The 23,809-nt window shown below is 38.9% G+C and overlaps 1 non-coding gene across 1 annotated transcript; it reads left to right on the top strand.

Annotated features, from left to right (window-relative positions):
• Window positions 1-16,877: 16,877 nt before the first annotated feature.
• LOC112787217 (small nucleolar RNA R71) lies at window positions 16,878-16,981 on the top strand. The gene has a single exon (XR_003194641.1). It is a non-coding gene; the product is annotated as a small nucleolar RNA R71 (small nucleolar RNA).
• Window positions 16,982-23,809: the final 6,828 nt, after the last annotated feature.

Below are 23,809 nucleotides of genomic sequence, written 5' to 3' on the forward strand. Positions count from 1 at the left end.
TTGATGGCCCAAACCGGCGTTCCAATTCAGCACAAAAATTCTGGCGTCAAACCGCCAAAACTGGCATAAAAGCTGGAGTTAAACGCCCAAACTGGCACAAAAGCTGGCGTTTAACACCAAGAAAAGTCTTTACACATGAAAGCTTCAATGCTCAGCCCAAGCACACACCAAGTGGGCCTGGAAGAAGATTTCTGCATTAATTACTTATTTCTGTAACCCTAGGCTACTAGTCTTCTATAAATAGGACCTTTTGCTATTGTATTTGAGACACTTGATATATACTTGGATAGACCTTTTCAAGTTTGGGGGCTGGCCTCACGGCCATGCCTAGACCCTTTTGTTCTTATGTATTTTCAATGGTGGAGTTTCTACACACCATAGATTAAGGTGTGGAGCTCTGCTGTTCTTCATGAATTACAAAGTACTACTATTTTTCTATTCAATTCATGCCTACTTCTTCTCTAAGATATCCATTCGTTCTTCAACATGATGAATGTGATGATCCTTGACACTCATCATCATTCTCACCTATGAACATGTGCCTGACAACCACCTCTGTTCTACTAACAATGGCTTGAATGCGTATCTCTTGGGTTTCTAATCCAAGATAGGAACCTTCGTGGTATAGGCTAGGATTATTGGCGGTCATTCTTGAGATCCGGAAAGTCTAAACCTTGTCTGTGGTATTCCGAGTAGGATCTGGGAAGGGATGACTGTGACGAGCTTCAAACTCGTGATTGTTGGGCGTGTGACAGACGCAAAAGGATCAATTGATCCTATTGCAACATGATCGAGAACCGACAGATGATTAGCCGTGCGGTGACAGCGCATTTGGAATATTTTCACTGAGAGGACGGGAAGTAGCCATTGACAACCGTGATGCCCAACATAAATCTTGCCAAAGAAGGGAGTATGAATGATTGGATGAAGGCAATAGGAAAGCAGAGGATCAAGAGGAATAAAGCATCTTCATACGCTTATCTGAAATTCCTACCAACGGATTACATAAGTATCTCTATCTCTATCTTTATTTTATATTTTATCCATCTTTTAATTATCAATTCTCCATAACCATTTGAATCCGCCTGACTGAGATTTACAAGATGACCATAGCTTGCTTCAAGGTGACAATCTCCGTAGGATCGACCCTTACTCGCGTAAGGTTTATTACTTGGACGACCCAGTGCACTTGCTGGTTATTTATGCGGAGTTGTGATAAAGAGTTGAGATTACAATTGTGCGTACCAAGTTGTTGGCGCCATTGATGATCACAATTTCGTGCACCATACAACATAGAAGAAATTACAACAAAAGAATAGAGGAAGATGAATGTAACAACAAGAATTGAGAATCAAAAGTAGAAGAAGGCATGAATTGAAACCTAGATCTAAGAACTAATCCTAATCCTAATTCCTAATCCTAGAGAGAAGTGGGAGCTTCTCTCTCTAAAACTAACTTTCCCTCCAAAAATTAAACTAAACTAAACTAATGTGTGAAAGTATGTTAATTCCTCTTCAATCCTTTGCTTAAATAGCATCAGAAATGAGTTGGATTGGGCCCACAAGGCTTTAGAATTCGTTGGCCACGTATTGCTTTAAGTAGGTCATATGGCAGCAACGACATGTGCGCGTACAGTGCGTGTATGTGTCACCATACGTATAGCAACAATGACAAATCTTATATCTTTTTGACGCCCCGAATGTTAGCTTTCCAACGCAACTAGAACCGCATCATTTGGACCTCTGTAGCTCAAGTTATGGTCGTTTAAGTGCGAAGAGGTCGGCTTGACAGCTTTTGCGATTCCTTCATTTCTTCATGAGTTCTCCATTTATACATGCTTTTTCTTCATTCCCTTGATCCAATCTTTGCCTCCTAAATCTGAAATTACTTAATAAACATATCAAGGCATCTAATGGAATCAAGGTGAATTGAATTTAGCTACTTTAAGACCTAAAAGCATGTTTTCACACTTAAGCACAATTAAAGGAGAAGTTATAAAACCATCCTATTGCATTGGATAAATGTGGGTTAAAAGGTTATAAAATCCTCTAAATTCAACACAAGATAAACCCTCCAAATGGGGTTTATCAGAGATCTAGAGTTAATGGCTCCCAATCGTCAATCACTTGGACATTAGTAACTCAAGAGTTCTTAAGTTACCTTCCCAAGCCAAGAGCACTAAAATTCTACTCTAAAATCCAACTAAGCATTTTATCAAACACTTATAAGGCATAAAATGAAAGCATAGTAAAATATCAAGGAAAGTAAATCTACACTACTCAATTGCAAGGAATTAAACAACAACAAATCAAATCAACAATAAAGGAACATGAATCATAAATTACATTAAAGGAAAATAGAAGAAACTAAAGTGCATCAACATAAAAGTAGAGAATTACATGAATTAAATACAAAACTAGAAAGAGGAAATGTAGAAGAAGAATAATTGCAAAGAGAAGAGTAAATCAAAGCATGAAATTAAACTAGATCTAAGAATTTCTAATCAAGATCTAAAACCTAATCCTAATCCTAGAGAGAAGTGAGAGCTTCTCTCTCTAAAACTAACCTAAACTAAACTAATGATCAAAAGTATGTAAAGTATTTAAAGTGTGTTGATTTTCCTTCAATCCTTGGCTTAAATAGCATAAAAAATGAGTTGGATTGGGCCCACAAGGCTTTAGAATTCGCTGGCCACGTATTGCTTTAAGTGGATCATATGGTAGCAACAACGTGTGCGCATACAGTGCACGTATGCATCACCATACGTGTAGCAACTATGGCAAATCCTATACTGTTTCGAAGCCCCGGATGTTAGCTTTCCAATGCAACTGGAACCGCATAATTTGGACCTCTGTAGCTCAAGTTATGGTCGATTAAGTGCGAAGAGGTCGGCTTGACAGCTTTTGCGATTCCTTCATTTCTTCATGAGTTCTCCATTTTTACATGCTTTTCCTTCATTTCCTTGATCCAATATTTGCCTCCTAAATCTGAAATCACTTAACAAGCATATCAAGGCATCTAATGGAATCAAAGGTAAATCAAGATTAAACAATTAAGGACCTAAAAAGTATGTTTTCACGCTTAAGCACAATTAAAGGAGAATTTACAAAAACATGCTATTTCATTGGATAAATAGGAGAAAGGTTGACAAAACTATCTAAATTCAACACAAGATAAACCCTAAATATGGGGTTTATCAGAGCTCATTCATGAGAAGACATGAAGAAAGTTCACTTTAAGGGGAAAAATTCTGAGCCCATGCTCACCTCCATAAGGAGCTAACCGTCAAGCTAATAACGTTAAAGAAGTGCTTGTTGGGAGGCAACACAACCTTAATTAATTATTCCTATTTTTTTTATTTTGTTTTTCTTTAATTTATATTTTTCGGTTCATGATCATGTGAAGCAGTCAGAACAGAGACTGAAATTTTAAAGTGGTGAAAACAGAACACTCTAGATGGAGTGTTGTTGAAGTTGAGCACCAGCCAGGGAGTAGATCCTGGGCGTTCAACACCCCCTATGGGCAGCATAGCTGGTGTTTAAACGCCAGCCAGGGAGCAGATCCTGGGTGTTTAAACGCCAGTGCAGAGGGTAGGAAATCTGAATTCCCTAGCCTCTCAGGAGCAGTAGGTCCCACAACATCTTTACGTACACTACTTTTTCCCTCTCTCTTTCACACTTTCCCATGCACTCTTCCTAATAAAACCCTTGACAAAACACATCCATATCACTTCCCCAAAACCATCATAAATCCCACCAACCCCCACCCACTTCAAAATCAAATTTTCCTCCCAATTCCCTCCCTCCCCTCATGGCCGAACCCAACCCTACCCACTTCCTATAAATACCCCTCCTTCTAAACCTTCATATACACACGTCTCATACACCCTAAAGCACCATTCGGCCGAGCCCTCTCTCTTCCTCTATCTCCTTCTATTTCTTCTTTTTCTACTCCATTCTTCTCTTTTCTTTATTTTTGCTTGAGGATGAGTAAAAATTTTAACTTTGGTGAGGGAAAAGCATTGCTTTTTGCTTTCCATTACCACTTATGGCACCCAAGGTTGGAGAATCCTCTAGAAAGAGGAAAGGGAAGGTAGTAGCCGCCACCTCTGAATCTTGGATGATGGAGAGATTCGTCACCAAAGTCCACCAAGACCACTTCTATGAAGTAGTGGCAGAGAAGAAGGTGATCCCTGAGGTCCCTTTCAGGCTCAAGAAGAATGAGTATCTGGAAATCCAAAGAGAGATCTGGAGAAGAGGTTGGGAAGTACTAACCAATCCCATTTAAAATATTGGGATTTTAATGGTGCAAGAGTTCTATGCTAATGCATGGGTTAGTAAAATCCATGACACTAGTGTGAACCCAAATCCAAAGAATTAGAGGACCATGGTCCGAGGGAGAATCTTAAATTTTAGCCCAGAAAGTGTGAGGTTGGCATTCAACTTTCCTTTAATGCAAGGAGATCCACATCCTTACACTAGAAGAGTCAACTTTGATCAAAGACTAGATCAAGTGCTCTTAGACATATGTGTGGAAGGAGCACAGTGGAAAAGGGATTCCCAAGGCAGGCCCACTCAACTAAGAAGGCCTAAACTCAAGCCCATACTAGAGGATGGTTGGAATTCATCTAACGCTCTATCATCCCTACTAGCAATCGGTCAGAAGTAACCATTGAAAGGGTCATCATGATCCATTGCATTATGATTGGGAATGAGGTGGACGTACATGAGGTGATCCCTCAAGAATTGTACAAGATAGCTAAGAAGCCTTCCACCAATGCAAGGTTGGCATTCCTACACCTCATCTGTCATCTATGCAATTTAGCTAGATTTGTCATAGAAGGAGACATCTACATTGAGGAGGACAAGCCCATCACTAAAAAGAGGATGGAGCAAACTAGAGAGCATGCACATGAGCCTGCGCAGCCACCTCAGCATGAGATCCCTGAGATATCTCAAGGAATGTATTTTCCTCCTCAAAGATATTGGGATCAATGGCATATTTCCATGGGAGAATTGAGCTTTAACATGGAGCAATTGAGGTTGGAGCATCAAGAGAATTCCACCATCCTCAATGAAATAAGGGAAGACCAAAGAGCCATAAGAGAAGATCAAAGGGCTATGAAGGAAGAACAACAAAGGCAAAAGAGTGACATTGAAGAGATCAAGCACCACATTGAATCCTCAAGGAGGAGTACTGATACGGAGAAATTGATTCTCCGTAATAACCACTGGTAAGTGCATTAGGTCGTATCAAGTAATAAAACTCACTTAAGAGTGAGGTCGATTCCACGAGGATTAACGGATTAAGCAAGCAATAGTTGATTGATTATTCTAGTTAGACAAGCATAATTGGATGATAAGCAACAAGGAAATGTAAATTGCACAAAAGTAAAGGAAAGCAATAAAGTGCAGATAAGTAAATTGACATAAATGTAAAGTGCAAGAAAGTAAATGACATAAAATAAATGTAAGAACTAAAAATGAAATGAACATTGGGATAGAAAGATATTGTATTCTCCGGATCAAGTTCATTCTCATCTCTTCCTCAATCAATGCATTCATTGATCTTCTTGGCAATCTTATGTGATTGAATCCCAATTCCTTGGCAATCCAATCTCTCTAAGCTTGAACAATTGCCCAATTCATTGATCTAATTGCTCATGGGAATAGATAAAGTTTGGTCACTGATTATACAACACAATTTCATAGATCAAAGTATTGGCAGGATTACATGTCACTATATCCATGCAACCCCCAACCTAATCCGATGTGAGAAAGCATTTCTAGCATGATTTCCTCATTCCTTTTCCAAGGTTCAGAGGAAATCCAAGTATGAACAATTTCTCTTCCGAGACAATTGCTCAATTAGATGAAGATCGAAAGCTTTCAAGCAAAATCAAGAGAAAAAAATGAGGAAGTAAAATGAAAACTACAATTGATCCATTAAATAACAATAGAGCTCTCTAACCCAATGAAAAGAGTTAGTTGTTCATTGCTATATTCAAACAGAAAAGAAAGAAAGTACAGAAAAATAAAAATGAAGATTAAGAATTAAATAACTGAAATTGAAACTTCAAAATTCATAAATGAAAATTACAAACTGAAACTAAACTACTACTAAGGAAGAAAGGAAAAGAAAAAGGAAGAAGAGTGTATGAGGGGACGGTTCCGAAGACCTACTCCCAGTGGTGTGTGCCAGGGAATGTGTGTGTGCGTGATTCTGAACTCCCCCTCCAATCTAGAATATCCCTTTCTATGGAGCTAAGGTCTTTATATAGGCTTTCCTAAATTATAAATTAAAATGAAAACGTTGAGTCACACGTTACTTGAAAAAGGATTTCTGGGTGTTGCCAGCAACGTTTGACTCAATGTTGATGCACCAACGTTTGTCTCGTCACACTTACGCGTCGCTCACACGTACGCGTCGAACTGCATTTTGCGCATGTGCATTGCTCAGGTGTTCGCGAGACAGGCTGAAATTCACCTTCACGCGTATGCGTCACAGCAAATTTTCCAACTTTAATTTCTGAGATTTTATCGCAAACGTTGGGGGTAACATTGGTTCACCAACGTTGCACCCTTGTGCGTACGCACACCGCCTTGTGCGTGCGCACACAAACAAATTTTCTTATTGTGCGTACGCACACTGCTCTGTGTGTACGCACACACGGATATTCTTCTAGCTTCCAATTTGTAAAATTTGTTACAGACGTTGGGGGTAACGTTGGTGATCCAACTTTGGCCACCAACATTGCTTTCTCTGCTTCTTTCGAGCCCCCTTTTCTGCTTCCCTTTTAGCTCCTTTCTTCTTTCATGCTTGTTTTGTGCTTTTTACTTCCTATTCCACCAAATTTCTGCAAAATAGATCAACTCAAAGAGATGAAAGTAATCTATGATTTAAGCACAAAAATACTCAATAATTAAGCATGATTAGTGAAAAATAAAGGTGAAAAAGCATAGAAAAACAGGCCATGATGCACTGGCATCACAACACCAAACTTAAATCTTGCTTGTCCCCAAGCAAGAAGAGAATCATGCAATAAGGTTTGACAATCCAAGGTAAGAAGAATAGCAATGTAATGTTCATGGTTAGCTAGTTTTCTATGCATGCAACAATCACAAAAGAGATTCAAATGATTGATGCTTCTATCTAGCTCACTTTATGAAATTACTTTTTTTATGTTTCTTCCTTGAAACAAGCTTTTCATTCTATTTTTAGATTCTTGGGTGCTTTGCACCATTTGTTGAAAGCTGTGACTCTAAATGCTTTGTTTTCAAGTATTACCACTTGATACATAAGCACCACAAGTATTTAATTAGAGGACTTCTGTTGTTTCTTTTCTTGACTCTCTAATCGTTGATGCTTAAAGCCTTGAGTTATGAGGGAGTGCCTTTGCACCTGACCTTAGCCTTGACTCTAAGTGTTTTGTTTTCAAGCTTTTTGCTTGATACATAAACACCACAAGTACTTAACAAATGAATTGTCATTGGTACTCAGAGCTTTCAGCTTTCTCATTCTCTCCCTTTTCTTTTCTTGCCTTATTTGCAATTTCTTTTTCAAGGTTTTCATGATTTCAAAAATTTCATAAAATGTCCTAGATGAAAACTTTAGTTAAATAAAATTCAAATGCAATTGAGCAACAATAGTCATGCTAGCTTCCCAATACTTATAAGCTCATGTTAACTTCTTCTTTAATGACCCTGTTTGTTTATGATCATGATTACTCCCTTACGTTAACTTACAAGACTCAAGATGATAATCATGATATCATAACATGTTATAATTCAGCAATCAAGCTATGCTTATTCACAACACAGATGTATACAAGGAATAAGAGACAATCATGCAATTGAAAATACTGGAAATAAATAAGAGGAAAAGGAACTTTACCACCTTGTAGTTCATCTTTATTGTTGTTGTCATTTTCCTCCTACTTTTCACTTCCCACAACAAACTTAGAACGATTACTTATCCTCAAGCAACAAGTAAAACAGTGGTGATGGGGTTTATGATGGATCATGAATGTTTTTGATAAACCACTATTTTATGGTTTATTTTGTGCTAAATTGAGTGGTTTTTTTCAGTTCTTTGCACACTTATTCATACAAATTGCATGGTTTTACAAATCCTTCCTAATTTTGTTCCATGATTGAAAACTTGCTTCCCAAGCCCTTAATTTGTCAAATTTTAATTCCCTTTTATACCATTCGATACCGTGATCTATGTGTTAAGTGTTTTCAGGCTTTATAGGACAGGAATGGCTCAGAGGATGGAAAGGAAGCATGCAAAAATGGAAGGAACACAAGAAATAAAGGAGCTGACCAGCGAGGATCGATGCGAACGCATGTCTCACGCATGCGCATGACTTGGCGCAATTTATAGCGACGCGTACGCATGATTGACGCGTACGCATAACAAGCAAAATCCCACAGCGACGTGTACGCATGAAACGAGCAGAAGACCATCGACGCGTATGCGTGACTGATGCATACGCGTGACATGTGTAATGAGCTCCAACTGCAGAAGACGCTGGGAGCAATTTCGGGTTGAGTTTGGACCCAGTTTTCGGCCTAGAAACACAGACTAGAGCCAGGGGACAACCGGAGACTCAACGGACATTCACACTCACTTAGTTTTAGTTTTAGTTTTGAATTCTAGAGAGAAAACACTACTTCCTCTAGGGTTCTTCACATTCTTAGATTTTCTAGTTTTATGCTTTTGGATTGGATCTGGAGAGAGTTACTACCTCCATTTGAAGTCTCTATCACTATAGTTTGCTTTCTTATTTCCTTACTCTTTTGCTTTTCATTCAGTTTGTTCATAGTTACATATGGATATCTTTGATTTTGGGAATTATTAATGCAAGAGTTATTTTTACATCTAATTTCATTATTTGTTTGATTATCATCACCCCTTGATTTATTAGCTCAAAAAAATTGCCTTTACTAAATTAATTTTAATTACCATGTCTCCTTTCTACTCTCTTTACATGTTTGCGAAAATGGCATTCATGTCAATAGAGTAGACTCCCAACTTGACTTTGGAGTTGATTAATTGGAAACCCTTGAGTTGGAATACTCAAGTATTAATTTGTAATTAGAAGTAATTGGCTGACCCTCTAGTCACTAACTCTAATCCTTCTCCAGGAAGGGATTAGGACTTGTGAATCAGAGTTGGTTTAGTTACTTGACTTTCCCTTATTAGTTAAAGGATAACTAAGTAGAAGCAACAACCTCTTACTATTATACTTGGGAAAATAAACAAGGATAGTATTTGGGGAAAAGGTATGGAGGTGATTGGTGAAGGGTATTTGGGAAAGAGTGTTATGAAAGGGTGTGAAGAGGAGAGAAGAAGAGGTAGGGTAGATGGGGATCCTGTGGGGTCCACAGATCCTGAGGGGTCAAGGACTTAACATCCCTGCTCCATTTAGGCGTGCAAAACGCTCTTAGAGTGCACTTCTATCATTAAACGCCAGGTTGCTGCTTGTTTCTGGCATTTAACGCCAGCTTTTCTCCCATTTCTGGCGTTAAACGCCAGGTAGATGCTCTGTTCTGGCGTTAAATGCCAGTTTGATGCTTGTTTCTGGCGTTTAACGCCAGCTTGATGCTTCTTTCCGGCGTTAAACGCCAGTCTGCTGCTTCTTACTGGCGTTTAAACGCTAGTAAGCTCTTCCTCCAGGGTGAGCTATTTTTAATGTTGTTTTTCATTCTGTTTTTTAATTTTTTAGTTATTTTTGTGACTTCACATGATCATCGACCTAAAGAAAACATAAAATAGCAATGGAAAATATATAGATATAATTAAATAACATTGGGTTGCCTCCCAATAAGCGCTTCTTTAATGTCAATAGCTTAACAGTGAGCTATCATGGAGCCTCACAGATAATCAGAGCAATGTTGGGGCCTCTCAACTGAGAGAATCTTTTCATGCTTCCTCTCTATGGTTACAGAAGGAGAACCTTGAGTTCTGAATACAAGGTAGTCCTCATTCAACTGAAGGACTAACTTTCCTTTGTCAACATCAATCATTGCTTTTGCTGTGGCTAGGAAGGGTCTGCAAAGGATGATAGATTCATCCTCCTCCTTCTCAGTGTCTAGGATTATGAAATCAGCAGGGATGTAAAGGCCGTCAACCTTTACTAGCACGTCCTCTACTAGTCTATAAGCCTGTTTCATTGATTTGTCTATGATGTGACGAAAATTGGCGAGTCAAGAATTGTTATAAAATATGCGTTGCAAGTATAGTTCTTAACCAACCAGAAATCCGCTTATCAATTTAGAAGGGTGTCACAAAAATAAAAATCAAAATACTGTGAGTATGAATCCCAGGTCGTCTCCCAACGAGTTGCAGAAAGGTGTGCTATTTTATTAATCAGATGTTTTCAAAAAGAGTTTGAGTTGAATAAACAGGAAATTAAATTGGAGAAATTAAGTAATTTAAATAAAAGTCTTGACTGGGAGTAGATTAGTTGGAAGCCCTATTCTTGTTGCAGTACTCTCAGGATTAATTGATAATTGAAGGTTATTCTGTTTAGTTATCCCTTACTAGGTAAGGGAAGGTCAAACAAGTTGGAATGCTGTTTCTATTCACAAGTTCCAATCCGCTCAATTAAAAAGGATTAGTGTCAGTGACTAGAGAGCATCCCAACAATAAACCCAACTACAATTTTTCCTTTAAGAACCCCAACTCAAGGGTTCCTTTCAATCAACTCCCCATCAAGTTAGGGAACTACTTGCTCATTGTGAATGTAGAACTCATAACATGGGAAAGGGAATTAAAGAAAGACATGATAAATAAAACTCAAAGGAATCAATTGAAAATAAAGGTAACTCTTGTATTAATAAATTCTAAAATAATCCAATAGTAAAATTGAGTAAATAAAAGGGCATGGAAGAGTAAAGCCAAGTAAAGAAAACGAACTAGAATGACGAAGTCTTGATGAGGTAATAACTCTTCTCAATATCCCAATGCAAAGAGCAATAGAAAATAAAATCCTATGAACTATGAATGTGTAGAGAGAGAAAAAAACCTAGAGGAGGAGTAAAACTAGATCTAAAAACTAAAATTGTGTAGAATGAATGTTGTTTTGGTTTCTGCATGTTCTCTGGCTCTAGTCTGCTTTTCTGGGCCGAGAACTGGGTCAAAGTAGGGCCCAAAATCGCCCCCAGCGAATTCTGCAGATTATGCAGATCGCGCACGTCACGCGATCGCGTCATTCATGCGGCCGCGTCATTCGGCGTTTTGCCCTTCCACGCGAGCGCGTCGTCCACGCCTCCGCGTCACTTCTGCTATTCCAATCCGCGCGGTTGTGTGAGCCATGCGGCCGCATCACTGCGATTTCCTCTCTTTCGCGCGGTCGCGTGAGCCATGCGGCCGCGTCACTTCTCGCTGGTCATCTCCTCAATTTCTTGTGTTCCTTCCATTTTTGCAAGCTTCCTTTCCAATCTCCAATTCATTCATGCCCTATAAATGCCTGAAACACTTAACACACAGATCACGACATCGAATGGAATAAGGGAGAATTAAAATACATAATTAAAAGTCTCTAGGAAGCAAGTTTTCAATCATGTAATAATTTTAGGAGGGAAATATAAATGCATGCTGATTATATGAATAAGTGGGTAAATATCATGATAAAACCACACAATTAAACACATTATAAACCATAAAATAGTGGTTTATCAACCTCCCGACACTTAAACATTAGCATATCCTCATGCTTAGTTGAAGGAGATAAAACAGATGAGTAGCAACATGTAAAGCTCATGCAATGCAATGCAACCTATATATGTGAATGCAACTATATGGTCCTTGCCCACTTGATCAATAGTAAATAAGCTCTTCAAAATAATTACAAATCAAATTCCACTAATTCCATTCTTATACAGTAAGGACAGATAAAAATGCAAGAAGGTAGCTCATGAAAGCAGGGAACACAGAAATTTAAGCATTGAACCCTCACTGATGATGTATGTATGCTCTAATCTCTCTAGTGTATAGGGCAATCACTCTATCCTTCTCTCATCATGCTTTCTAATTTTTGTTCTTCTCCTAATCAATTAACAACATTTAATATACCAATGCAAACATCATGAGGTCTTTTCAAGGTTGTAATGGGGCCAAGGTAATGGTAAGGATACACATATAGCTAAGTAAGCTTATAAACTGAATCTTTAATTAACCCAAGCTTTAACATAACCTATATATATATTCTATATAACTTTAGAATTCATACCTAGCTACCCAGAATTTCCCTTTCACATTCCATACTCATGTATCAACTTTTTATTTTTAATTTTATCATACATGCATTGATCTTTGAATTCTTAACTTAGCATTGGCGAGATTTTGTCCCTTTATTTATTTATTGAATTTTTTTTTCATAAGCATAAAAATAAACATAGCTTATCGATGCACATAGATTTTTAATTTTTATAGTTTCACATGAGTAGGTCTCCAAATTTCCATTATATTATCATGACACATTCCCTTATTATCTTTTGTTCCCACAATTTCCCATACTTAATTAGCACACACAATTCTATCTTAAGCTAACCAAAGATTCAGTTTGGGATATATAATTGTTTTTTCGCTTAAGGCTAGTAATGTGGTAAAATATAGAACAAATGGGATTTAAAGGCTCAAAGTGGCTAACAAAGGTAATTGAAAGGGTAGGCTTAATTTGGATAAGTGAGCTAAACAATTAATGGCCTCAATCATATGCAAGCACATAAATATAATAAATATTGGACATATAGGATGGAACAAAATATAGATTACAATTATAGAGAAGTAAACACACAAGAATAAAATAATTATTGTTAAATAATGTAACCATGCATAAAGGCTCAAATCTTACAGGTTGTGTGTTCTTTAGCTCAAAAATCATGTTCAAAATACAACTTCAAGCAAATTTAACATAAAAGTTTTAATTAAAATTAGTGAAATTTTGTTCCAAAAATAGAGTCTTAGAAGATACTTATTGTCTTTTCAATCAAGTAGAACATGCATGCAACTAATCTATTACTATGCAATTTATCCTATTCTACAAAAGGAAAACTAACTAAATATCTTAAATTATTGGTGTTTAGGGAAGAGAAATTACCTCTGGAAGTCAGGTACTGACCGACCTCCCCACACTTAAGGCTTTGCACCGTCCTCGGTGCCATCTATCAGGAATAAAGAGGGGCTGGTAGCAGTATCTCCATCATGGCTTCCTGTGTTGGTAAAGGAGGTGAAGTCCGGGGTGTCTGAGTCCTTGAATTTTCCCATAATCAGCTCCTTGAGGTATGTGAATCGGCGCTTGTTATGACGTTCTCTCATCTTAGCTTTGTGGTCCTGCCGATCTAACTTTGCAAGTATCTGATGGAGCAGTTGGTCTGTTGTAGGTGCTTGTGGTGTTGAAGAAGGAATATCTTCAACCGGTTCAGTAGGATGGCTTGTGGCGGCTGGTGGGGGTCTGATGTATTTCCCGTTAGGGACATACTGATCATCCCGTAGGAGCATGGCTTTGGTGTCCCCAGCTCTGTAGGAGACTTCAGTTGCTGAGACAAGATCTGAGACCAAGGCGGGAAAAGGTAGGTTGCCTGCAATTTATACGTGTCCCATGGCATTCCGGATGTGTCTTGGAAGGTTCAGAGGTTGGTCTGTAAGGATGCACCATAGTAGAACGGCCATGTACGCAGTGAAGGAGGACTCGTGAGTGCTCGAAAAGACGTAATGGGACATGATCTGTGCCCATACGCGAGCCTCCAAGGTAAGTGCTGAAGCCGATATGCCCTTAGGGCGGGTACGATGGTATCCGTAGATCCAATGGCTGCCAGGTAGTGCGATAACTCTGAGAACGGCATCCCAGTCAAATTGGTACATCTGGCGCTTGAGTGCGGCTTCTTGGAAGGCATCCAATCCTGCTGGAATAGGGGGAAGACCTAGAGCCCTGTGAATGGCCTCTTTTGTAATGGGAACTTGCTTCTGACGGACAAAGACAGATTGTAGGGTTGGCAGGTGGAAGTTGGAGTAGAACTCGACTACCCAAGAAAGATTGACCTGCCTCAGCTCTCTATGTAGGAAACCCCATTGTCTTTGTGCAATTTGCGGCTCAACAAATGTAGCAATATGGTTTAGGAGGAGAAGAAGGTATTCATTGTTGTGACTCCTTTCTGCCAGGATGGGGAACATCTGCTCACAGTAGCGATTGGGAAATCGCGCAGTGTCCTTTGCTGGGAAGGATTTTTCTTTATCATCAACCTTTATAATCCTCTTAAGTCTCTTTGTTGAGGGCTTTACCGCAATTGAAGAGGGTTCTGCCACTAATTCTCTCTTTGTTCCTCTTCTTGCTGGTTGTTTGGGAGTAGCCTTCTCCTTTCCTTTCTTGGTGGCCATCCTGAAAAAGGGAAGAGGGAGGAAATTAAGTTCAAAGAGAAAGAGCAAGGAAGAGGGTTGTATGAGTGATAATCAATGCACGGTAAAGAGGATGTCGGTAACACATGGTCATGACTACATGTGAAAAGTTCATCAATGGGAAAATAGCAAGTGCAGTTGAGGACAATTAAATGCAAGGGGTTTATTGGCATACAGGCAAAGGCATGAGTAGCATAGCTCAAGCATTTAATTAGTCAAAGTTGTTATCACTCGTAACAAACTAGTCATCATGTTTGTATTGACAATTAAATTCAATTAATACAATAGTAAAGGGAATTTGTGGAATGCAAGCATTGAATAGTAGAGTAACGTAGAAAAGTGCATAATGCCATATGAGCTTTTTCACAAATACATAGCATGCGTGATAATTAAGGTATAGAAAGTATTAAATTGAACATGCAAGCAACCCTTTAAAAAGTAATATATAGTTGCCAAACAAATTTACAACAATCCACAAGCATATAATGAGAAATAATGACTCAAATAAATTGCTAACACCAAGTAAAAAGGAAAAAGAAAGAAAAAGAAAATATGAATAATGAAAGTAAAAAGAAAAGAAAAGAAGATAACATATAAAAATAAGAAGAAAAATAGAAAAGTAAGGAGGGAAGAAGAAAAAAAAAACCATGTTAATGGGGGTGAGAGAGAAAGTGAGAGTGTAAAAAGTGAGAAAGAAGGAAGAAGGAAGAAGGGAGGAGGAAGAAAAAAGGAGGGAAAAGAGAAAATAGGATTTGGGGAGAAAAAGATAAGATAAGTGGCAAATCAGGGAAGCTGTGCGGCGCAATCGACGCGGTCGTGTGGGGCACGCGGTCGTGCGACTTGCGCTTATACTGATTGACGCGGTCGCGTCGGTCATGCGGTCGCGTGACCCGTTTTATAACACTGGCGCGAGGGCAGCCTCACACTCGCACAACTCTCTGTTCAAAATCATTGATTGCCAAATATTGGGTGACGCGATTACGTGAGTGGTCATTATGAGGATATCAGCAGGAAATATAAACTCTCCCACTTTCACCAACAAATCCTCAACTATCCCATGAGGGAATTTAAAAGTTCGATCTGCCAATTGGAGGGCCATTCTTGTTGGTTTGGTTTCCTCAATCTTCATTCTTCTCATCATTGTTAGAGACATCAAATTGATACTGGCCCCTAAGTCACACAAGGCCTTCTCCACCATGACTTCTCCTATGATGCAAGGGATTTGGAAACTGCCTGGATCCTTCAATTTCTGAGGCAATTTGTGTTGAATGATGGCACTGCATTCTTCAGTCAACAACACAGTTTCCTCATTTCTCCAGCTTCTCTTCTTGGTCATTAATTCCTTTAAGAATTTTGCATCGAGTGGCATTTGCTCTATTGCCTCAGCAAATGGAATGTTGATTTGAAGCTTCTTGAAAATCTCCAAGAACCTGGAGAATTGGCCATCCTTTTCACTTTTCATCAAACGTTGAGGATATGGTGCTTTAGGTGTATAAGGCTTCAGGACCTCTTTTTCTTTTTCTTTTGTTGCAGACGGTGTAAAAGATTTTCCTTGTTCCTTGTCTCTCACATTTTCCTTTGCTTCATCCTCTGTAGTTTCCTTTGAGATCTCCTTTAGCTTTTTTCCACTTCTGAGGGTTATGGCCTTACATTATTCCCTTGCAATAGCCTTGGCAGCATGAGAAACGCTTGGCCCAGGGGTTTGCTTAGACAAATACACAATTTGATTTTCTAGCTTCTGGATGGCAGCTCCTTGGTTTTGCAGGTTAGAATTTACTTCTTCCTTAAAAGCTTTCAATTCGGTTATGTCTTGACTCATGGTTGCAAGCATTCCTTCTATCCTGTTTAATTGATCTTGAAATTGTTGGCTCGGATTAGGTTGGGCAGGTTGATTATTTTGGCCATGATATGGTAGTTGAGAGTAAGTGTTTTGTGTGGTTTGGTATGATCTTTGGTTAGATTTTTGGTATGTGGAATTGTTATGTTGGTTGTGGTTGTAAGGTTTGTGGTTTTGTGGTTGGGTTTGTTGGTTCCCCCACCCAAAGTTTGGGTGGTTTTTCCATCCTGGGTTGTAAGTGTTGGAATGTGGATCATATGATTGCCTTTGTTGGTTTCCCACATAGTTGGCCTCTTCCCAATCACCTCCTTCAGTGCTTACTTCCTCTTGATCTTGTGTGTGTATTGCAGCCACTTGCTTTGTTTCTAATTTCCTGGTGAGCTCTGCTAGTTGCTTGGCAAACACCTTGTTTTGGGCTAAAATTGTATCAACATGGTTCAGCTCCATGACTCCCTTAGTGTTGTGTCTCTCTGAAGCATAGTAGTACTCATTCTCAGCCACTGTCTCAATCACTTCAATGGCTTCTTCCACAGTCTTTTTCCTGTTCAATGAACCTCCTGATGAATGGTCTACAGCCTTCCTTGATTCATAAGAAAGTCCATCATAGAAAATATGCAATTGCACCCAGTCATGGAACATGTCTGGTGGGCATTTCCTTGTCAAATCCTTGAATCTCTCCCATGCCTCGTAGAGAGTTTCACCATCTTGTTGTCTAAAAGTCTGAACCTCAGATCGAAGCCTATTGACCTTTTGTGGGGGGTAGAAACGTGCCAGAAACTTGCTTTCCACCTCATCCCAGGTTGTTAGGCTCCCCCTTGGGAATGATTCCAGCCACTTAGCTGCCTTGTCCCTAAGTGAAAATGGGAACAAGAGCAGTTTATAGGTATCTTCCTGGACTCCATTGGACTTCACAGTGTCGCAAATTCTCAGGAATTTTGTGAGATGTTGGTTTGGATCTTCATTAGCACTCCCACCAAATGAACAATGATCCTCCACAAGTGATATTAGCTGTGGTTTGAGTTCAAAATTGTTGGCCTGAATGGGTGGTTTCTGAATGCTGCTACCACAATTCCCAGAGGTTGGGTTTATGTATGAACTAAGAACCCTCCTCTCGGGAATGGCATTGTTTCCATCAGCTCTCTCATGGTTATGGACTTCTCTATCCATGTTGAGATCTAGAGCTTCCTCAAAATTGTCCTCAGATTCTCCTTCAGATTCCTCTTCTCTCAGTACTCTCTTCCCTCTTGCTTCCCTTCTAAGTCTATGAAGGGTCCTCTCTGGTTCGGTATATGGAGGAGTTGATGTCTCCCCTCTCCTACCTGTCATACAAAAACACAGCACAGGCACCAAACAAGTGAAATACTCTTGGTTAATGGAAGAGTATGGTTAGAGCAGTTGAGGAATTAATTCAAATAGTTAGTGAGTTAGTGAGTTAGTTGCTTGAATTTAAAGGCATAAAGAAAGAAAGCATGTAACAGAGTGCAGAAATTAAAATTCAACAAGTAACTTGAACTGAATTAACAAAGCAAGAAAAATGCTCAATCTAGTTAACTTCCAATTTGAGAATTGTCAATCGAAAACCAATCCCCGGCAACGGCGCCATAAACTTGATGCGCATAAACTTGTTATGCTACGATTTAGGAAATTGCACGATCGGCAAAATTCCTTCCGGCAAGTGCACCGGTTATCGTCAAGTAAAAACTCACAATAGAGTGAGGTCGAATCCCACAAGGATTGGTTGAGTGAGCAATTCGGATTAGAAGTATGTTCTAGTTGAGCGGAATCAAGATTTAGATGAGAATTGCGGAATGTAAAATTGCATGAATTAAAGAGCGAGAAGCTAAATTGCTGAAATTAAAAGGGATGGGGTGATTGCATGAATTTAATTGCAGAATGTAAAGAGAAAGTGGTAAATCAAAAATGGGGAGTTCATTGGGTGTTAGGAGATATTGAGATCTCCGAATCAAAACAACTTTTGTCCCTTCTTCAACCAATGCATTCATTGAATTTTGCTTGGCAATCTTATATGATTGGATCCGAATCCCTTGGCTCACCAATTCTCTCTAAAAACAAACAAATTCCCAATCCCTTGGTTTAAATGTTCATAAGAAGAGATGATGCTCGATCACTGATTATACCACACAGTTTCATGAACCACAATTTGGTAGGATTACATGTCACAATATCCATCCAAACCCCAATCCAATTCACTGTGAGAAAGCTTCTCTAGCATGAATCCTCCATTCCTTTCCCAAGGTTCCGAAGGATTCCAATTATGGGTAGTTTCTTTCCCAAGACAACTACCCAATGGAATTAGATCGAGAAGCTTTCTAACAAAATTCAAGAGAAAAGATTGAAGAAGAAGATAAAACTATTATTGATTCATTGAATTACAATAGAGCTCCCTAACCCAATGAAAGGGGTTTAGTGAGTCATAGCTCTGAATTCAATTACAAAACTAAAAGAAAATGATCCAAAGTTCTCTCTCCGTCAAACTCCCCTTTACTAACTTAAATTCTATCCTATTTATACACTTTCTAAATTGAGCTTCTGTTGTGTTTCTTGGGCTTTGAGGCCTTTCCCTGAATTCCTTTTGCTTTGGGTTTATGGTCCATAATCCTGATGAGGCTGTGATCCAATTCTGTAACATTCATTGAGCAAACTTAGTGATAAACAAGTAATGACACAAGACTCAACAAATTAAAGCTCCAGACTCATCAATCCTTCAGGCCCAATCCCATAAACCATGACATTCAATTGGGTTTCATACCATAATATGTTCAAGTTAATGTTTGTGCTCAAATGCTAACTTAAACTTCAATATATTTGGCCCAGAAACCCCTTTCAAAAAGTGGCGTTTAAGTTGAAGTTTAAGTTTCAGTTTAAGGTTAAACTGAAACTTAAACGTGGAAATGGAAGAAAGCCACCCAGGAGTGTGAAATGTCGAACACGTTTAAGCTTCAGTTTAAGGTTAAACTGAAGCTTAAACGTGGAAATGAAGAAAGCAACCCTGGAGGAACAATTGGGTCGAACACGTTTAAGCTTCAGTTTAAGGTTAAACTGAAGCTTAACCGTGGAAATGAGAAAGCAACCCTGGAGGAGGGAAATAGTCGAACACGTTTAAGCTCCAGTTTAAGGTTAAACTGGAGCTTAAACGTGGAAATGCTCCTGGTGCCTTTCTTACTTCTGGCGTTTAACCTCCAGTTTAAGGTTAAACTGGAGGTTAAACGTGGAAATGCTTCCTGGTGAGAGTTGTGTCGAACACGTTTAAGCTCCAGTTTAAGGTTAAACTGGAGCTTAAACGTGGAAATGCTCCCTTGGTGAAATTCTCATTCTGGCGTTTAACTTCCAGTTTAAGGTTAAACTGGAGGTTAAACGCCAGTTCCAGCATTTCTTAGCCTTCATGATTCTGGCGTTTAAGCTCCAGTTTAGGCTTAAACTGGAACTTAAACGCCATTACCAGCATTATATGGTTTGGTAGTTTAAGTTTCAGTTTAAGCTTAAACTGGAACTTAAACTCCACATGTGATATTCAAGCTTCCTTTATTGATTTTGTTGCTTCCTTGCCTAGCCTCTTCTTCCCTGAAATCATCCAAACAATTGCATCAAAGTCTTGCAAAATTTCATGCGAAATCTTCCATTCATAGCATTCAAGTAATATAACTAAAAACTCATGGAATTTGCATCAAAATCATACTGTTTGGATGGTTCATTGCTTTGTTATTCATTTAACCATTCTTGGTTACTTTAAGCTCAAGAAAATGCATAAAACAACTAAAACTAACAGAAAAATGCTATTGAAACTAGCCTAAGATGCCTTGGCATCAATCAATAGCCAATTCCTTGGTCAATTGCTGATTAGAAGAGATGAAGTGTGGTCACTGATTATACCACATGCATTTCCCAAACCAGGTATTGAGAGGATTATAGTCACATATCCATCCAAACCCAATTTGGTCCAGTATGAGAAAGCATTTCTAGCTTGATCTCTTCATTCCTCTTTAAAGGTTCAAAAGAGATCCAAGTCTGAATAGCTCCTTTTCCAAGATAACTATCCAATTGGATGAAGATCGAAAGCTTTCAAGTAAAATCAAGAGAAAAGAAAGAAGAAGAAGAATAAGAACTACACTTAATCCATTGAATCACAATAGAGCTCTCTAACCCAATGTAAAGAGTTAGTTGGTCATTGCTCTACCAAAAATAGAAAAGAAAGAAAGTGCAGAAAAGTAAAGATGAAGATAAAAACTTAAAATAAAACTTCAAATTCATAAATGAAAAGTACAAAGAATGAAAAGGAAAAGTGTGTGAGGGGAGGGAGTCCGAAGACCCCTCTTCAATCCCCCATTCCAGGATTCCCTTCCATCTAGCCTAAGATGATTTAAATTAAAAGACTAAGGCCTTTATATAGGCTCTCCTAAATTACAAAATGAAATGAAAAGCAAATTACAATTAAATGAAAATTCCTATTCTAGATGCTTCTTGTGGCCTTGATTGGTTGACAATTGTGGGCCTGCTTGCTTGAGCTTGGAAGTGGACTTGAGAGAGAAGTGAGTTAAGTTGAGGTCCAGGTGCTAAAGTTAGTTCTAAAGTTAGTCACACTAACGCTACAAGTGTGGCGTTAGTGCTGAAGTTATTGTGGCTAACGTTGCACTTGCTGCCCAGTTGGTGTTTTTGGGGCTTAAATGATGCCTCTTCTTTGTGCTCCAATTTCATGCTCACTATAGAGTATTATATATCTTTGGAAAGCTCTGAATGTTAGCTTTCTAACGCAACTGGAATCACCTCAATTGGACCTCTGTAGCTCAAGTTATGCTCTTTTGAAGTGGACATGGTCGCTGGCATATATGCCAACGTTACTGGAAATGTTGATTGCCAATAACGCTAGCAATTTCTCGTTTTGAAGCTCAAAATTAGTGTCCACCCCATACTATTATATATTGTTGGAAGGCCCTGGATGTATACTTTCCAATGCCTTTGAAAGCGCATCATTTGGAGCTCTACAACTCGAGTTATACTTCTTGGAAGGTGAAGAGGTCAGTTGGCCTTAATACAGGTTGATACTATGTTCATCATTGCACTTTCGGGGCAGGTTTTCTCCCTCAAATTTAGTGTCAACCATGTAGTGCCATATATGCTTGGAAAGCTCTGGGATCCTACTTTCCAATGCAACTGGAATTTCCTCATTTGGAGTTTTGTGGCTCAAGTTATTCTTGTTTCAAGAAGGCATGGTCAGGCTGCCAGGTGGGACTGCCACGTTAACTACCACGTTAACTAAGTTAACGTGGGAGTTAACGTGGCTCTTGTGGCTTGTGTTGGCAATGTTAGTGACAATTTTTGGTATCACTAACGTTTTCGACAACTTCCTTCTTCACGTTAACTTCCACATTAACTATGTTAACGTGGATGTTAACGTGACTCCTGGGGTTGTGTGGTTGCTTTCAACGTTAGTGACAATGTTGGGTGTCACTAACGTTGTCGACCACCCTTGCCTCTTCACGTTAGCTCCCACGTTAACCAAGTTAACGTGGGAGTTAACGTGGCATTGTGCACTTAGGCCAACGTTAGTGACAATGTTGAATGTCACTAACGTTTGCTTCCTTTCCCCCTTTTAACGTTAGAGGCCACGTTAACTAAGTTAACGTGGACTCTAACGTGGCCACTTATGAGCATTAGCCAACGTTAGTGATAATGTTAAGTGTCACTAACGTTGGCTCCATTTCCTTTCTTCAAAGTTAATGCCACTAACTTTCTCACTAACGTTGTAGCTTTCCTTCCTTCCACGTTAGTGCCCACGTTAGTGTAACTAACGTAGCCACTAACGTGGCTCTTCTCTTCTTCTTTTGGCCTGAAATCAATCAAACAAAGTGCATCAAAGTCTTGCTCTTAATCATGGATCATGCATCATCCAATTTATCATATAATTCATGCAAAATCCTGATGAAATCATGTAAAATGCACAATGTATGCTTGAATCAAGATGTAAGTGAATATCCACCCAAAACTAGCTTATTTCCTAAGAAAATGCATGAAACTACCTTAAAAACAGTAAAGAAAAGGTCAGTAAAACTGGCCAAAATGCCCTGGCATCACAACACCAAACTTAAAGCTTGCTTGTCCTAAGCAAGTACTGGAACAAGAGAATGATGAATGGAATGCCAAGGGAAATGAGTCATTCTTGTGGAAGTCATGTCCCTGGTTTTATGGTGGTTTCATGCATAGCAACTTAGGTTCATTCCTGGCTTTCAGACCTTTATCATGTCCTAAATACTCATTTGATTGCATCCCATGAGACTTTTATTCATTGATCCTTTTGTTGTCATTTCAGGGCTTATTTTTGTTCTTAAGCTGAGTGCTCTGTAAGGGGGCAACTCTTTAAAATAAGCTTTCAGCCAACACTCCCAAACCAGTTGGTTCAGGTGCTAGGTGTTGAAGCACCCCTAAGGACTTACTGCTCAAGTCTCTCCCCCATACATACACACCACAGCACATAGTTTATTTATTTTCTTTTCTTGAGACCTTGGTGTCCAGCACCTCTTTGGGTTACTAAATGCTCTGTAGTGAGGATTACTCTTGATAGTGGACTTTCAGCTGATAATTCCGAGTTAGTTAACCCAAGTTACCAAGTGATAAGGCACTCCTAAGAGCTTATTCATCCAAGTAGATCCCTCACACAGGAGCACCACAACACATGCCTCAAGATTAAAACCATTGGTGCCTAGCCTTATTGCTTGTTCTTTTTCTTTTATTCCTTAACTTTCATTGTTCTTTCCCTTTTCTTATTAGAATCTTCTTATTTAGCTAGTCTCATGGGGTGTGTCTCAAGCATAGTATTCATGACAGATAGTTGTCTTCCCACCCTTGTGGTTGAACCAACTTAGCTAACTTATGACCACACCACAAACTCATGAACTTACTCCATAGTATGAACTCTACTCTGGTCTTTTATAAAACACTCATTCTCTTTTCATTTGATTCAAAGGGACAAGCATACTAGTAAGCAAAGTAAGGATGCAGTAATGACATTCAGACTAGAAAACACAGCCTTAATCAATAAAAAGAATTGACATGCTTATTCACAAGGAGAAAGCACACATACATACAAAGAACATAGAAGACAATCATGCAAATTAAAATGCTGGAAATCAGTAAGAAGAGAAAGGAACTTTACCACCTTGTATTTTATCTTCATTGTTGTTGCCCTTTTCCTCCTATTCTTCCCCTTCCCACACCAGACATAGAATGATTGCTTATACTCAAGCAACAATTAAAACAGTGGTGACAGGGTTATGATGGATCATGAATGTCTTAGAATGAAGTGTGAGTATGCATGTGTTTCAGCAAGCAAGGTTAAGGATACAACAAAAGCACAAGAAGTAAAACATGGACAATGTGATTGCATTAATGAGTGGTGTTGGCATGGTACTTTGCATGAAAGTTGAGTGGCAACACCAAACTTAGTATGCCACTGTCAATCTAGAATGTTGCAAGTACCCAGTGAAGATTGAAAATCAAATTGTTGCATGGCAACACCAAACTTAGAGTGCAATCATATGCCAAATTATTGAAAGT

The sequence above is a fragment of the Arachis hypogaea genome, chromosome 20 (assembly GCF_003086295.3).
Source record: "Arachis hypogaea cultivar Tifrunner chromosome 20, arahy.Tifrunner.gnm2.J5K5, whole genome shotgun sequence".
NCBI lineage: Eukaryota > Viridiplantae > Streptophyta > Magnoliopsida > Fabales > Fabaceae > Arachis > Arachis hypogaea.